General features: G+C 50.3%; 1 protein-coding gene across 3 annotated transcripts in view; it reads right to left on the bottom strand.

The window, feature by feature from the left end:
• SLC36A4 (solute carrier family 36 member 4) overlaps nt 1-12,319 on the bottom strand; it is a 324,739-nt gene extending 312,420 nt beyond the window's left edge. For 2 of the 3 annotated variants that reach the window (XM_053656921.1, XM_053656919.1), the window contains exon 1: nt 12,230-12,319. The gene's annotated coding sequence lies outside the window, so the exon portion shown is untranslated. The other variant, XM_053656920.1, reaches the window with a different exon arrangement.
• Nucleotides 12,320-15,333: the final 3,014 nt, after the last annotated feature.

Below are 15,333 nucleotides of genomic sequence, written 5' to 3'. Positions count from 1 at the left end.
CCAGGTTATTAAAGACGAGATGAAAACAGAGGCCCAGGGAGGCAAATGACTTCCCCAGGGCCACGGCCATGTCACCAGTCCCCACATGGGGCCAGAGGACTGAGCCCTCGGGGTTCTGAGCTACGGCACAGCATACTAGATTCTGGGAGCCCAGAAAAAACTGCCAAGGCCCACATCCAGTAGACCCTGCCTATCAACAAGTATTTATTTATTAAGCACTGGGAAGTGCTGGCACAGGGCACCACCGGAGGTGTTTTAGGGGAACACTCGGCGCCCCGTCCGGCCCCCACACTTGGGCGAGGCTTCTCTGCCTCTAACACAACCGCACTCCCCAGACTTCTGGGGATGCTCCCGAGTCAAAACTTCCGGTATCATCTGGCGGAGAAGGCTGCACAGTTTCAAAGGCAGCTCTTCACAGGAAGCGCTTTTGAAGTGTTGGGGAAGCACACCCAGAAATAACTCTGGTGCAGGAATTACAATCTCACAAAACACATTTTTCATGCTCATTTTCTAGCTAGGAATAGTCTTCCCAACTTTCATTTTGCATAGATGTGTGTTTTGTTTGGGGAAGGTGGGGGAGTGAGTGCGTGGCTCCCAAAGGCAATTCCTCAGCTCCTTCAGAAGAGCAGCTGCTCCCGATTTCCAGTGCCGGGAATTCTATTTCCATCTCCACTAACACCAGAGCGGGGACAGTGCCAGTGGCCCCCCCCAGACAACCTCCCTCAGTCGGCTGCTCCTGACACTGCAGTAGCAGGTGGGGGCCGGGAAGAGGGCCCAGGCTGACAGCAAGCAGGCCCACCCACAGCCCCCTTCTCTGGAGCTCTAATCACAACCTTGCCGGGCCCTTTCCCTCGGAGGCCCAAAGAGGAAATTAAATGTCAGCCGGATAAGGAGACTTCCCTTTAGCTCTGATGCCAAGGAATCTGAAGTGATGATTCCCACAGCAGCCGTGCAGACCAAACCGGCTCAGGCCTCAGACCATCGGCCCAGGCGTACAAAGGGCAAGCACCTCCTGGAGTTCCTTCTTCTTTTGAATCATAGGCTCAGATGGCAGGACTCATTGTTTTTAAGGCAAAAGAGAACATGCTGCCTAAAACGCTGTGGGCGGAGCAGAGAAGGCCCGCGGCCTGCACACGGTGACCACGCAACCACTCAGTCTCTGCACCGGCACTTGTGGACATCCCTGCATGCCCTGTACTTTCAAGGGTAAGCGTGGCCTGACGCCTAAGGGAGCTGACGCAAGTTTTTTCGCAGCATAGTGACTTTGTCCACAGAAGGACCTGGAGAGGCACACACGCTGAGCTCGCACACTGACCAGTCTTTCTAAATCTGGCAGGGTGATGAACTCCTTAGCCATGGGCATGGAGCCCACCAGGCAGGCCCAGGGCCAGAGGCCCAGGGCCGAGTGTCCTGGCAGGCCTAGCCTGCCCAAACCCACCTGTCCCTTTCTCTTCCTCCCCACTGCGGTTTAAGTGTGGGGAGGTGGGTGGGTGGAAAGGCACAGGAGAGAGGACAGACAGGCAAGGGCGGTGGGTCAGGGGTCGACAGAGCACTGACATTTGAAAAAGAAGCTGCACGGCTACAGATGCTGCAAAATATCTAGGAGGACACGCACAGCCCTGCAATGGCCACCTGATTGAGAAAAAGTCCCAAACGAGCTGGTCCACGCCAATCCTGCTTTCATCCATGCTCACAGCCATCACGGCAGCTCCCATCTCACCACAGCCAAAGGCCCTGGTTCCCTCAAAGATGGGCAAGGACCCACAGGACCCCTGATCCCCTCACACACTTCTGGGACCTCACGTCCTCTCTCTCTCTCTCTCTCACACACACACACACACGTGCACACGCACTCACACAGAGGGCTTCAATCACGCTGTCCCTACACCATCCCAGCAGGTGCACACACTCACCTTAAGGCCTCTGCAGGTGCTGTTCCCTCGGCCTAGCCTGCTCTGCCCCCACACATGGGCCTGTCCCCACTCCCCTGCTCCACGGGGAGGTTCAGTCGTTCTCAGCCAGCCTGTTCTGATCCACCTTCCCACACCTCAGGCCCCACCCCTGCCCCGCACTCCTCCTGCTTTTCAACAGTCACCACCGCCTCACATACTGTGCTGGGTTGGAAAGTCACGTCCCCCCAAAAGCCGTGTCCACCTGCAGCCTCGGAGTGTGACCTCATTTGCAAATAGGGTCTTTGCCGGTATGATTAGTTAAGATGAGGATGCAGTAAAGTAGAGCGAACCCTGATCTGCGAGCTGGAGATGCTTATAAGAGAACGGGAGAGACACAGGGGGAAGGCCACGCGATAAGAGGGAGAGGGCAGCGCTGGACTGCCCGCGGCCGCCGGGAGTGGGAAGGAGGGCGGGACAGACTCTCCCTCAGAGCCCCCAGGGCTGTAAGAGAACGAATTTCTGCTGTTTCAGCCGTTCCGTTTGTGGTCCTGTGTTCCAGGAGCCCTGGAAACAGATAAACATGTCATGGCTTTCATTTATTGTCTGTCACCCCTCACTAGAAAATAAACCCCAGAAGAAACAGGATTTAAGCTTCTTTTGTTGAGCGCAAAATGCCCAACACATAGAACAGTGTCTGGCATCAAGTGGGCACTTGATAAATATATGCTGAATGAATTCTGAGTGAATGAAGACAGGCTGAGGGGACAGGCAGGGGTGCTATACCCATCCTACAGAGAACAAAACAGAGGCTGATGTGCTAACTTTGCTCAGAGACAGGAGAGCCAGGACCAGAACTGAATTAGGATTTTTGTTTATTTCATAAATAATACTGAGCTCCTCCAGCTACTAAGAGCTCCTCAGGATAGCTACAAACCACATGTGGGCAGAGGACAGGAAGGAGAGGCGCCCGGCTCAGCACTCCCCCATCGAGGGCTGCAGCCCTGAACCAGGTAGCTCACCTTGGGTCTCAGGGTCCCCGTTTGCAAAGGGAAGTCTACCGGCTCTCTAAGGGGCAGACGAGGCTTGCTTTAATGTGAGCTGCTTCTGAGGAGCTTTCTCAGACCGGGGGAGCCCCAGGTGAAGTTTCTGTTCCGCTGACTAATGTTTAGGACAGTGTGTCAGCACTTACCACATAGCACGTGGACAACTTTCTCACACCACATGCCTGAGTTAATGTTCACATCCATTACCTGGACTCATGTCCTAGTCCTCTACAAGCCACAGAGTCTGCCCAGGTCCCACAGGCGTCCTTGCTGAGTGGCTCTGCTCCTCCCAGACCCACAGACAAAGAGCTCACACACCAAGCTCAGCCTGCAAGAGCAAGGTTTCCTTGTCACCATTTGAACCTCAGCAGGCTAAGCTCCTTCAGAGGTCTTGGGTACAGCCTTGCCCACACTCCGCCTGCAGTTCTCAGACCTCCAGTTTGGGTAAACCATCAGCAAACAAAGTAGGGACGTCAGATGACCTTGCTGTCATACACATGCATGCAGGACACGCACACATGCATGCAGGACACGCACACATGCATGAATGTCTCTCACTGAGGGGTGGAGCTACAGGTCATCAGGCATGGAACCGGCACAGACATCAACCCAGGGCCAGCACTGTGAGGAAGGGAACCAGCTAGAAGGTGCAAGTGCGAGCTCTGGGGCAGGGCAGGCCTGTGTCTGAACCCCCGCCCTGCCTCCCCTTGGGCTGTACTTGATTTTACCTTCTGTACTTCAGTGACCTCATCTCACGAGGGCCTCAGGAGGCACCTTTGCACAGTGCCTAACACTGTGCGGTGTTTTTCCCCATCTGGAAACAGGCAGCACCGGGCAAGGTGGAGAAGAGAGAGGAAATCCCACCCCCCAGAATGAGGAGACCTAGACCCCATCTTTCTCTGTTAATAACCAGCCATGGGTAGGGGAGGCACCTCCCCTTGCCAGGCCTGGCTCAGCCTCCACAAAAACAAAAGGAAGCAGTTATTCTACAGACCCCTGGCTCTCGGTCTATCTAAAGAGGAAAAAGGCCTCTGCATTTGGGGCCTCGGTGATGCACAGCAGGACGCCTGGTGTGGGGAGAGAACATGGAACCTGCCCTCCTCCCCTCCGAAGGCTCCCTGCACGACCTCCCGCCTCTAGTCAGCTCTTATCTCCGGGCCCCCTCTCTGTAATGTTACTAGACTATAGGCAGTTTTATATTTAGCAAATGTAATGTGCATTCATGCATTTGACGACATTTATTAAGGAAAAAAGAACACAACTATGAGTAGTCGGCTCTTATAATTACTAAGTCTTTACTAGGTCATGTGCTGAGAGCTCTACAAACATTACTCTCTGAATCCTCACAGCAGCCCCGTGAGGGAGGTACTAGTGTTATTCCCGGCTTATGCACAAGGACACTGAGGCACAGGGAGATAAACTAACTTTGCCCCCATAACGGGCTCAGTGGGAGCTGGAATCTGCCCCCAACCCCGGCCTGACCCTGGAGTCTCTTCACCACCCTAGGCTGCCCCCTCCATCACTCTTCTCTCTGCTCCTTTTAAATGGCAGGCAAAGGACACTGCTGTCCAGTCGGCCAGAGCTTCCCAAAACCCACTGGGCAGCTGAGACTGCAGCAGTGGCCAGGCAACACCTATTCATGAGGGCCTCTGGATGCCTCTTCTACCAGGTCAGGCCCTTGGAAAACCTAAGAAACTGTGGCTTCTCCCAAAAGCACCCTGGCTAAGGGGTAAACCATCACAATATTCCAAGAATCCATGAGAGCAGGGGACTGGCCACCGCACCACTGGAAGGAAAGGTTCACTGCACAAGGACTCTTGCCTCACCTCATTCCTGGAGGCTATTCCAGAAGGAAGAGCGCCTGGCTGTCCGGCAGGCAATCTTTAAATGCCCTCCCAGTTCAGCTCCCCATCTGGAATCCCTGACTCAGTAGTGCGGAGAAGACTGGCCTCAGTGTGCTGCTTACACATGCTTGCTTCCTTCAGGGACAGGATGGCAGAAGTACTCTGGCGGTTACACCAAAATTAAAGTGCTCTAGCCTCTGGGAGAAGTGAAGAGAATGTGAGACCAGAAGCGCCTGCTTCCAGAGTTATGTGGCCACCCCTGTCGAGAGGACGCTCACACCTCGGTCCTTGAGGGCTCAGCTCCCCACTCCCCACGGTTACTGTGGGCACGCCCACCATGCTCCAGACGCCAACGAAGAGTCTCACAGCCTTATCAGTAATCAATGACATACCCATTCAACACCACCTATGTCTTTCACCTAGAAGAACGGAAGCCCCTGGGGACCGAGCCCTGGTAGTTTGACCAGGACAGCCCTCGAGAGCACAGCTTGCACACTGGTGTCACAGCTCCACAGTGTAAACCTGTGGCACACCAGTCCCACTCCTGAGCAGCGTGTGTGTGCGCGTGACAGTGCGTACACCTGAAGATGCAACAGCTAAGCCAAGGAGCTAGTTCAGATGTCTGTCAGTAGAAGCTGCCTCATAAATTATGATACATCTATACTATAAAATATTTTGTAGACAAAAGACAAATTAAAAGGAAGAAGAGCTACATGCATGAAAAAATCTATGACATATATTACAGGAAAAGAGAAAATAACCAATGATATATGTGATGCAGCCAGATTGATGCTCACAAAACAAAGCTGTATGTGTTTGTGTCTATACAGGTTGACAAACAACTTCAGGATACACAGCAGACTGCTAAAACTGGTCACCTCTGAGCACCCAGCTGGGAGGCGGTGCGTGCGGGAGGGCTGCTGGATGGAGGAGGATGTTACATTTTCTGGCATGTACTACTGTGTGCTCTTTGAATGGGAGGGTAAGGCTTAAGAGCATAATATACTCATGTGTTGTCTATACCATTTAAATAAACAGCTGAACTGGTTAAAAAACACCACCACTACCACCAAAACAGGGTTCTTGTTCTGGTGTGAAAATTATTACCACACCAATCTGAACAGGCCACACGCCCAGGTCTTCCCAAGAGTGACTGAGCAAGTTCAAGTCCAATTTCTAAACCACTGATGACAAACGGAATAAGGAGCAACAGGCAAAAAGGGCAATGTGGGAAGCAAGGAAAACGTTTGGAAAAGCTCTGTGCAAGTTGCAAACCCGTCCTGCCCCCAGCCTGCACAGCCCCAACACTCACTACTCCAGGACCCTCTACCTCTCGCCCCCACAGAACAAGGGGAATAAAAGCAATAACCAGGATTAAGAGAATTGCCTCTCCCACAGCAGAGGGAAAGCCACCTGCTGTCACCAGAAAGCTGCTTCCAGCAAAGTCAAGGACGAGGCCTGGCCCAACTCCACTCAGCCGACCAAGGCGCGTGTGGGCCAGGCTCCTCAGACTGCAGGGCCTGCCAGGCCTGGCAGCCCCAGAGCCCACTCACTGGAGTCCCCTCCGCTTCGGCAGACGGCCCAGGCATCTTTCCACACTCACCGCGAAACCCAAACTGAACCAGTACACAAATCAGACGGTTCTGCCAACAAAACAGCAACAGTGTGGGAAAAAGAGAGCTAAATCAATGGTATGCTGGCTATATATATATATATATATATATATTCTTTCTGCTTGCCAGGAGGAGCACTTCTGTACACTCAAATATTTGATTAGTATTTTTTTTGCTTAAAAACAAATAAAAAAACAAATAATTAAAACAAACATACACTCCAAACACACACACACACACACACACCTAAACATGAAACAGAAAGTGGAAAAAAAACAAAAAAGGGTTTTTGCTTAGGACAGCATGTTTAAGAGGCAGGCGTGACAGCTAACATCCCCGGGCAAAAATGTCCCTCCCATGAAAACAGGTAGCCTGTTAGCACCAAACTCACAGTGCAGTTTAACAGCCTGCAGCTAGGGGGCTGCCAAGATGTGCCCTTAGGACAAGGAAAAGAGGTCAAATCTAGAGGGAAGAGGGGTACCATCAGGCAGAAGGTCGGGGAGCTGAGCCTGGTACAGTGACTCACCACAGAGATGGCTTTTGACTGCGATGCCAGGAAGCAGGCAATCCAATAAAGATAGCCCTGGGAATAAAGGTAACCCTTCTCACAAAAAGGACGGAGTCCAAATAAAGCCGGAACCTGACCACTGGCCCAAGCCAAGCAAGAACAAGCCATCTGAAGGGCATGGGTATTGTGCAATCGGGAAAAGAAGCACAGGCAAGTTTATTACAAAGCCTGGCACTGGCTGGAGTAGAGGGCAGGAGACCAGAATATTACTGACATGAGAATCATACATTCTGACTGGGAAAAGCAGACATTAGCCACCAGGACCAATCATCTCCCCTTGCTCTGAATCCAGTTCACCCAAAGATGGCCTGGCTCCCCACTGAGACGGCACCCTTCAGGGGAGAGTGGTCCTATCTCCTCCTCGAAGGGCTGGCCCACCACTGTGAACTCAGCCAGCACTCCTCCCCTTTCCCAGCTAACCCCTGCATGCTTGTTAGCCTTGCAAGTGGCCTGTTAGCCTTGCCTAGAGGCAGATTAACCCTCTGGGAACAGGCAAGACTAGGATCACGCCCCCTAGTGGACCCACTGGGTTCACCAGGGAACAATGAGGTGCAGACTATACTCCAGGAATGCTTTCTTCTTTCGGGGCTTTTTTCCTTCAATGCTTTTTGCTTCGTTCCAATGCTCCAACCAGCATTTCCTAAATGCAGTCTAAGAGCCTGAATTCCAACCTCTGAGATGCTCTAGAAGGCAAAAATGATAAGGCCAAGGGGTGGGCAAAGAGAAGGGAGGGTGCTTTCAGGTTTATTCAGGCTCCTTCTCTGTCAGAAGAACCCAAAAGAGGCAACCGTGGTTTCTGCAGAGATTGCTTCCAGTCTACACAGTTAGCATCTGCAATACGGGGGCACTAAGCACTACCCATCCTGACACACTCCCCTTCTCCTCCACTGTGTTAAAGTCTTAGGATCAAGTCCTGGTCATCTCTCATGCCAATTACGCTCATGGACTCATTTCTCTACTCCTAATTTCACACTCCACACAACCCACAGAGCTACCTTTCTAAAACAGACCTGACTCTCCCTCCCTTGATGAAAACCCCCAGCCCACAGGATGGAGCCCAACCCTGGCAGGACATGCGAGGCCTCTGCCTGCACAGGACTGGGAGGCACAGGGATCTCAGCTGACACTCAGCCACCACTGGGGGGCTCTGTGGGCACACACCGGGTTCTGTGCCCATTTCCGCCTCTCCACATTCCGATTAATGACTATCTCCTGAGCTGCTGAGAGGATTAAACTCAACTTGTAAAGAGCCTAGTTTTCCGAGAGCAATGGCCACTCTGCCCGGCCCCAGCCTGGCCGTGGTCTGCGCCCCTCATCGCCTGACCACACTACTGCTTCCGAATGAAGATACATGCATGGCCTCAAGAAGGCACATTCAAGACCTAGAAATTAAGAGTCATAAACATAAAAGTTAGGCTTCCAAAATGTGAAAGAAACCAAAATTAACCCACTATCAAAGTAACGCAAGAGGAGGAAGGGAAGAGCAGGAGAAGGAAAACATTACTTTGGCAGGCAATGCTTTCAAAATATATAACTCTATGGCTTTTGGGGGGACTGCCTTTGCTCCAAAGATTTTAGACGATTACGTTTCAAAAGCTCTCAAAAAAAAAAACATGTTTCTATTTTTTTTTAACTATTAATTAATACCTTCAGAGAATTGAGAAGGGCTTTTACAGACTGACTGAATCTTAAGAAAATTCTCAGAGAAATTCTGGCATCCGTCACAACAAACACCCTCTTGGAATTTCATTGCCTTTGCAGCACACAACTTACTGTGGAAACTCATTCACGATGCCACGACAACCCCTCAAAATCTGCCTAGAACACGACACCTTCAAAGCCCCCACAAGAGAGCCTCATAGGACTAGACGCAAATTGGCCCCACACTTAGCCACATCTCAGGTCTGACAGATTCCTCCCATGCCAAACTTTCCAGCTTTTGCTGTCAGGTTCAACCCTTCCGTCTCCTTCCCAGCCCACATCTGCCCTGCCCCCTACCTTACACTATAGCTCCTCCAATACCTCCTTCCAGCTAGAAACCCCTCAAATTCAGTATCTTTCCCCTGCCCACAAAATGGATAGGAAAGGGGAGAGGAGCGCAAAGTAGGCAAAGGGAAACTAGCTACATCCATCTTTACCTTCCTATCAAAGACCCATCCTTTCTCGCTTTGGGTTTTGTTCAATTCCCTCCTTGTAGGCAGTATCAGGGCCTGCAATATTTACTCTGTGTTTGGGAGTTGGAATGGGAAGGCAGGTGTGGGAAGAATTATTCATAAGTACTCTTAAAGTGCACTTTAAAAGCCTTTTTCCCTTGAGGACAATTCCCACTAGAGGACTTAATCAGTGCCATTATCCCAAGTGCCTATGGGCAAAGGTATTGATAGGGGCTGATACCTTTACCGAGCACCAATGCACACCCAGAGTATCTCATTTAACACGAGGCAGATAATAATATCCTGACTTTACTTATGCAAAAACCAGGCTGAGGGGTGAGGGAATGGACTCGGGACGTATACCCAGGCCCACCAGACACCAAGACCCATGGACTCATAAGCTTCCACTGTCCCCAACTGCTTATGTTAAAACACTGTCCTGGGTTGAAGGTACTTTCCAGTTTACTTGTTGCTTTCCATATACCTTACCTCATTTAGTATCACAACCCTGTAAGATAGCCAACAATTCATCTTCCACTGTTTTAAAAGGCTGTTTGGTTTCAAAGAGCAACAGTAACCTGTACAAGCCAGCTGTGACACAGAGCAGTGCCCTCCCTGAACTCTTTCCTTACCTCACACTGCCTGATAAATGGTAGGGGCTCAAATGGGAACTTCTATTAGCATGACTTTCATTAATTTAACAGCCCTTAGTTACCGCAAAACTTAAACACACACACATATTACAGATATTCTAAAGATTCAACCTGATTAGTCAAGCCTTTCCTTGGAGAGCATACAGTTTTACCACCACCTCAAACTGAGAGATAACCACTAACTGCCGCTTCCAAGACACTGACAGAAAAGAATTACTGATCATGATGTGGTCGAACTAAACATGGATTTTGAAAGCTACTAATGGCAGAAAACAGGACAAGAGCATTCAGTTACAAAATACAAAAACCCTCCTCTCCTTCCAGCATCATGGCTTGATCATTTATGTGCTGTTTAGCCTGGCCTTGCCATTTCAACTCTGCGATGACTCTTAGTATCCAAATTCGGATGGCCAGTAGGTGACCCAGCAGTTCCAGTACAAAGCTGATCAGAAGGTCTCGGAATAGGGGTGGAATGAACAGTTATTACCTTAATCTATTTTTAATGTCCTATATCTAAGGCACTGTTTGCCTGTGAATTACACCCACTTTCAGAGAAACCAGGGAAGTTCAGAAACGTCATATGCAACAGGAGTCAGTTCACCACTTCCCAAGCCAGAATGAAAAAGATGACAGAAGGGTGGCAGTACTAGGATCCCAGCATCAGTGAGACAGAAGGAAATCTACAGTACTACGGCGATGAGAAATCCTGGGGATGTCCTTCCAGTAAGGCCGCACTAGGTAAGTCCAAGTGAGCATCCACTCCAGGTTCGAAGGTTAAAACAAACAAACAGTTTCCGATCCACAAGTGAAATAGACATAGTTATTTTTCACTGCAGCTAACCACTCTGTAGGAAAGACAGCTGGACAGCCATGTACACTAACTGCCTCCTGAGAACAGTGTTCATATTCTAATACCAATTATTTTGGGCTTTTGGTTTTGTTTTGTTTTTGCCATCATTCTTGCTTCGCAACCGTTTTAAGTGCAACCAAATGTCTTTATGAGAATAGGCTGAGACTGATTTTGTGTGGCTAACCTGGCCTCACAAGGAAAAAGATCTGTGTCCCTCAGAAATCTACTCCTGCCTCCATCCTCTCCTATAGCTCCTCTCTCCTCACACCCCATTTCACAGGGAAGAGAAATGAAATCCAGAAAGGACAAGTGACTCATTCAAGGTCATACTCCTTGCTCAAAAGGCCCACAGTGTGGGTCTCCAGCTCAATCACTGTTGCACATGACCCAGCACACTTGTGTCTTGAATACAAAGTTTATGTGCGGAAGAAAACAATAAGCCAGCATGAGTCACCTCCGTTGTTGGGGAACACCACACAGGTTGTTCTAATTAAGCATCCTCCAGAACCACTTGTTTCTAAAATAACCAACCTCAGCCAGAGAATAAAAAGGCCATGTTGTATACCCCCTTCAGGATACTATGACTCTGTGAGCAGATGTGCTGCTAGGTTATGGGGGACCCACTAGCCTAGCTCAGGGAATCAGACCTTGGCGGTACTGGAGAGGGAATGGGGTGGGTAGGTGTGGAAGGGCAGAGTAGTATTTTCAGAAGACAGCTCCCTGCGACAGCTGATTTAATGGGGCCCATGCATACTCACACGGGAACCCCTAAATATCTCATCTACTCAGGGATCCTCCCTCAACTTCCTCAGGACAAAAGCACTGCAGTCTGAGAGGTAAATGTGGCAGATGAGGAGCCGGTACTCAACCCAATCGATAGAGGAAGCAATACTTAGCTCCCTCCCCCACCGCTTTCAGGAACTCCCCATCGGGTCTTCAGACGCCCTAGAAGTTCCCAACTCGGAGCCTGACCCTCTCTCAGGGTCTCCCAGAAATAAGGAAAGAGGAAGCAAAGCCCACTCCCAGCCCTCTACCCTGTGGCCGGCAGGTCCCTCAGCCCCTAGAGCTCCTACTCCCTGGGGCCTCCCTCCTTCCCTGCTCAGCCGCAGAGCCCGCGGCCGGACACTTGTCCACTCCTGCCCGAGACCCTGAGCGCACGCACTCGTTTCTCCCCGCCCGCGGAGGACCCACGTCCCCTGCCTTCCCAAACCCGGCGCTCCCAGCTGCCCCGCCTCCGGCCCGGGACCCCCTCTCACCGCGTCCTCCCGACCCCCGAGTCCGCCGGCATTCGCACTTCCTGCCCGGCCCACGGAGGCTCGCTGTGCGCCCCAACTTTTTCCCGGCCGTGGCCCGGGCTCCGCAGCGGCGGAGATTCCGCGTCCAGAGCCGCAACGCCCGGGCGGGCTCGCGTCTCCGCGGCCCCAGCCCGCCCAGCCCGAGTTGCGCTTGGGACCGGCTCGGCTTTTGGGCCTCCGCGGTCACCCCGGCGCGGAGGCGGAGCCAGCGTGGCGGGAACCGCGCTGTCCCGGCGCCCGCACCGCCGTCCAGTGCCGGGTCCCCGCGCCCGCCCGCAGCTCGCTCGCCTCCTGGCTCGGCCGCCGCGCGCCGCTCACCTCCTCCCGCGCCGTCGCCACTGCCGGGAATACGTGGCACTGGCCACCGCCGCCGCTCGCGCGCCTCCCCTCTCCTCTCGGCGCCCGCGCTCCGGCTCGGAGCACCGGACCGCAGCGCCAGGCGCCCTCTGCCGTCGGGAAGCCGGATCTTCTCGCCCTAACCCTAACTCTCCCGCCGACCTCGCCTTGGCCTGGGACCAGCCCCGGCCACCCTGGCCTCCCCTACCCCTGCCCTGCCCCGCCCTAGGCCCAGCCGCAATTCCCGCTTCCAGGCAGGGGCCTCGGAGCGGGGCGAGTGGTCCCACCTGCGGGTCCCCGAGATCGACATTGCCTCCGGGGAGCCTGCTCTGACTTCCTAGCTGCTCACCGCGCTTCCCCAGGCTCCCGCGCTGCTGGGACAGAAGTCATCGCCTGAGCTGATACCGTCAGCTTCTCTGAATGCCTCCACTTCTCTGAATGCCTCGAAATAGTAAATCTGGAGGAGGTGGTGGACAGAAGAACATACATGTCTCTCATGTTCACCATTCTCTCTCCTAGGGCTAAAGTATAGTCCTACCTGGATCAATAAATACTTCTTCAGGGAGCAAAAGAGTGAATGAATGACTAGAGATTTTTACCTCTCTCCAGGCAAGAAAGCCTTTAATAAAAAAAAATACATGTTATTGATTATGCTCTTACAGTTGTCCCAATTTTTCCTTCTTTGCCCCCCCCACGCAGCCCACTCTCCTTCCCCACACTGTTTGTCCATGTTCATGGGTCGTGCATATATGTTCTTTGGCTACTCTATTTCCTAAGAGGCCTGTGCAGGAAAAGCTCAACTATTATTGCTAATATAATGAAAACAGTTTGCATGACATCACTGTAACCTGGAAGCCAAGGCAAGTGGACTGAAATGTGCATGTGTAAACAATAAGACCTCACTATACTGGTCAGTGGATGCCTGCTGAGTGACCACGTGTACTGTGGCTATCAAATTTAAAATGACTGAGTGAGTGAGCAACGAATCTACATCAAATTTTGTGTTAAGCTTCAACATTCCTTCCCAGAAACTATTCGGATGATTCAGAAGGCCACAGCTTTGGGCAGCTGGTGATTGGCAGCTTCATCGTGATAATGCACTGTTCATGTATAACCTCTCCTGCACAGATGTTGGCCACAACATCAAATCACCCAGGTGACTCAGCCCCCCAACCCTGCTACAGCCTGGATTTGTTGCCCTGCAACTTATGGCCTTTCCCAAAACCAAAATTATGTTTGAAAGGGAAGAGGTTTCAGACCCTCTATGAGATTCGGGAAAATACAACAGGTCAGCTGGTAACAACTGGGAGTATTGTGTGAGGTCCCAAGGTGCCCACTTTGAAGGGGACTGAGGCATCATTGTCCTATGACAATGTTTCTTGTATCTTGTATCTTGTTCATGACTCTATTTTTTATATTACATGGTTGAATACCTTCTAGACACAACTCATATGCTCTACATCCCCATGACTATTCTGCAAATACCTATTTGTACTTCTTAATCCCTTCACTTTTTTTGCCCATCCCCCCTTCAACCCTCCAATACAGCAACCAGCAAAACCTTATCTATAATCAGGATTCTCTTTCTGTTCTGCTTGTCTATTTTCTTTTTTAGATGCAGTTGTAAATAGAGATGTAGTTATTGCCATATTATTGTTCATAGTTTTGATCTTCTTTTTCTTAAATAAGTCCCTTTAACATTTCATATAAGACTGGTTTGGTATTAATGAACTCCTTTAGCTTTTTCTTGTCTGGGAAACCCTTTATCTGTCCTCCAATTCTAAATGATAGCTTTGCTGGGTAGAATAATCTTGGTTGTAGGTTCTTGCTTTTCATCACCTTGAATATTTATTATTCAAGGTGAATAATAAATTCAATAAATTCACCTACAATGGAAAAAAACAATCCATTCTAGCCTGCAAAGTTTCTTTTGTGAAATCAGCTGACAGTCTTATGGGAGCTCCCTTGTAGGTAACTAACCTCTTTTCTCTTGCTGCTTCTAAGAGTCTCTCTTTAACTTTAACCTTTAGCATTTTAATTATGATGTGTGGGTCTCTGGGTTTATCATGTTTGAGACTCCCTGTACTTCCTTGACTTGTAGGTCTATTTCCTTCACCAAGTTTGGGAAGTTTTCTGTTATTATTTTTTCAAATAGGTTTCCAATTTCTAGCTTTCTCTCTTCTCCTTCTGGCACCTGTGTGATGAGAATGTTGGTACACTTGAAGTTGTCCCAGAGGCTCCTTACACTATTCTCATTTTTCAAAATTCTTTTTTTTTCTTGCTCTTCTTATTAGATGTATTTTGGTTCCTTATATTCCAAATCACTTACTTGATTCTTGGCTTCATCCACTCTACTGTTGATTCCCTGTAAATTGTTCTCTGTTTTAATTAGTGTATTCTCCATTTCTGACTGGATCTTTTTTATGCTATTGAGGTTCTCACTAAGTTCCTTGAGTATGCTTATAACCAGTGTTTTGAACTCTGCATCTAGTAGTTTGCCTATCACCATTTTGTTTAGCTCTTTTTCTAGAGTTTTGTTCTGTTCTTTCATTTGAGCCATGTTTCTTTGTCTCCTCATTTTAGCAGACTTCCTGTGTTTGTTTCTATGTATTAGGCAGAGCTGCAATGTCTTGTAGGCTTGGTAGAGTGGCCTAACGTATTAGGTTCCTTGTAGAGTCCAGCGGCACAGCCTTGCTATTACCAAGCTGGATCCTTGAGGTGTGCCCACTGTAAGGGGTATGTATACCTTCATGTTGTAGCTGAGCCTTGATTGCTGTTGGCCAGTCCAAGGTCAGCCACCTCCTGTGTTCTTTCCAGGGTCATGCAACATTAGCTACAAAGCAATCTGCAGATGGCTGCTACTTGTGCTGGGCTTGGAGGTGTCCAAGAGAGGCCAAGCTGTGAACCAAGGCTGGCTGGCCCAACCATGGTTGGGCCTGGGACCACTTAGTGAGAGGTACAGGGTATGCTGAGGCCAGGTGCTGGTTGTTTGAGAGAATTTAGTAAAATCCGAAGCATGGGCCAAGACAAGCCACTTGTATGAAAAAGCCACTGGAAACAACTTGGGTGGGCCCAAAAGCTGGGTG

The sequence above is a fragment of the Artibeus jamaicensis genome, unplaced genomic scaffold (assembly GCF_021234435.1).
Source record: "Artibeus jamaicensis isolate MK-2021 breed Jamaican fruit bat unplaced genomic scaffold, CSHL_Jam_final scaffold_3128, whole genome shotgun sequence".
Classification (NCBI taxonomy): domain Eukaryota; kingdom Metazoa; phylum Chordata; class Mammalia; order Chiroptera; family Phyllostomidae; genus Artibeus; species Artibeus jamaicensis.
This window is presented reverse-complemented; position numbering and strand designations above follow the sequence as displayed.